Source organism: Aplysia californica, unplaced genomic scaffold, assembly GCF_000002075.1.
Source record: "Aplysia californica isolate F4 #8 unplaced genomic scaffold, AplCal3.0 scaffold00900, whole genome shotgun sequence".
NCBI lineage: Eukaryota > Metazoa > Mollusca > Gastropoda > Aplysiida > Aplysiidae > Aplysia > Aplysia californica.
In genome coordinates this window covers 239,490-242,247 of record NW_004798170.1, presented here as the reverse complement: position 1 = coordinate 242,247, position 2,758 = coordinate 239,490, and positions in this window count along the sequence as shown.

The following is a 2,758-nucleotide window of genomic DNA, read 5'->3' as shown; positions in this document are numbered from 1 at the left end:
GTTTGTCTGGGGTTTTTCTCTGTCTTTTTCATTTGCTTTCTCTCTCTCTTCCTCTCTCTCTCTCTCTTTCTCTCTATCTTTCTCTCTCTCTCTATCTATCTCTCTCTCTCTCTCTCTCTCTCTCTCTCTCTCTCTCTCTCTTCCCCACCCTCACTGGTATCCCCACATCATTTCTTTTTCCCTTCTGTTTCACTTGGTCTGTCTCACTTATTTCCCTGCCCTCTGGGACAAATAGTGCGCAAAGTGTTGCTCTTTACTCCAAAAAAAAAACCCAAACGAACCACATGTTGGGTCGCATCAAAAGCCCTGTTTTAAGTAAGTCGTACCATAATGCACAGCAGTAATATATAATAATTGCTCCGACTATCGTTACTCGAAACCTTCCTAGCACAAGAAGGGCGACAAGAATGCGTCTTGTTCAATCACAGCTCAAGTTTCGGCTTTGCAGGGCCATTAAAATTCCTATCTCGCCCTTCGATCTCATCGCTCCCGCTGATCTTAGGGAGGGGGGGGGATTTGAAGTAGGAGAAACGATTGCGTTACAAGCAAAGAGGTTATGGTTACAACTGTTGAATGTGCGGATAGTGCGCCACAACACTGAGGAGAACCACTTTGAGGCAAGTTTTGTTTAGGGAGTGCAAAGATATAGATAGATAGATAGATAGATAGATAGATAGATAGATAGATAGATAGATAGATATACAAACCTGACAGGGACTATTTACATTCGCATTAAGAATGCCCATCACACAATACTTATTTTTAAACCATGCCAGAAAACGAAAACAAAAAAACAAAAACAGCGGACCGCTCACATACAGGCACAACAGTTTCCAGCGAAAGAGAAAATATCTCATCTCAAACGGGCGACATTTTCTCCCTCCTTCCTTCCGGGTCTGTGACGTAAGAAGAGGGAAATGAAATATCCCCTGACGTTTATGAAACGAAACGGCTCATAAAATTGAAAGATGGGCAGGGCTCCCCCCTGGTTTTTTATCCCTGGCGTGTAAGAACACACAGCACGCGCGCACACACCCGCACACGAACACACACACACACGCACGCACACAAACAAACAGAGAGAGAGAGAGAGAGAGAGAGAGAGAGGGGGGGGGAGTTTTTGCAAAGTATCTCAGTGAACCTTATCGCTTCTGTCACGGAGAGTCCAATACTTTAGGTGTCCTTCTCAACACACGCAGAAGGTGGTTGGTCGGTGCCTCCGTTATAGTACCGATGTGCTTTTCTTTACTCGAAAAAATCCAACTTTAACATGCATAACAACGACTTTCTATAAAACACAAAGGCTTGCAGTGTCAACATGTGGTAGTTGGAACATACCCGTTTGGAGACTGCTGGAGTTATTTGTTGACTTACTAAGACTACACCTAGGTTGTACCCAGAGTTTGGCTTTAAAACAGACCATTACTGTTGCTGAATGAAGAATTTACTATAATATTCGCTGTCAGATACAAAAACTATCATAACTGTTGGTTCAGGTGGAGAATTTACTAGCTGTCAGACACAAAAATAATCAGTTTTTGGCTCCGTATACCGACTTTGCTGTCAGACTTTTTGAGTTGTACCTTTTTCGTTTGTAAAATATTAGATCTAGAATTTAAAAGTTGGAAACTAATATTGCCTGTATACAATTGCCTCGCAGAGACAAAGAGGAAACATTATTGATTCTGAATGAAAGACTTTGAACAGTCTGTAAAATATTTGTCCGTGGTGTGTCACTAAAGTGAACAGTTATTGTTTCAGTAAAATATACTCGCTGTTGGTTACTAAACTATACAGTCATCTTTTCTGTAAAATATACTGACTTTTAGTCCCTTAAGTATATTTTTTCTGTAAAATATACTCACTGTTTGTCCCTCAGGTATATTATTTCTGTGAAATATTCTGACTGTGCGCTACTGGAACGAACAGTTATTGTTTCTGTAAAATATACTGACGGTTTGTCTCTTAAGTAAACAGTCATTGTTTCTGTAAAATATACTCAGTTATTGTTACTACATTGAACAGTTATTGTTTCTGTAAAATATACTGACTGTTTGTCCCTAAAGTAGACATGTATTGTTTCGGTCCAAAAAAACAAAGAAACCCACTCAGGATATGCCGCAAAAGTGAGTAGTGATTGTTTGTATACAGCTCACTGTCTGGTACTAGAGAGAATGACTACTGTTTCTGAAAAAAAAATCAATAGATCTACTCAATACCCGTCGATTAATTGACTTAACAGATAAAATATACTCACACTTACACTCTATAATGAATGTATCCGCAGAGATAGATCACAACAAAATCCTTTCACAAAAATAACCTTCCTAGCCGGTACCATCACAGGTGAGAAGAACAGTGATGGGTTTTAACAAGTTCTGTGCATGAATAATGTCTCTCGTGCGGGCCAGAAGAGCTTATAAATCCACCCAGCCGACCACAACACACACTGGTAACCAGAAAGTCATCCCTTCTCGCTCAAAAGGCATAGCACCAATCGATCAATAGCATCAGATCGAACGTTGCATTCGATTATCTGGAGCCGCGCACGGACCGTTAAGTTCTAGCTACCGTTGCGTGTGTTAATCAGATTATTATGATATTGTGTGTCGGGCGCTGAAAGGCTTATAATACAACACGGGGTAGATCTATTGAGTGTGTGGTTTTGGGTTATGGGACACGGTGAATGGGTGACACCCCACGGGGAACATGGTGTGTAATAGCTCTGTGTGTGTGTGTGTGTGTGTGTGTGTGTATG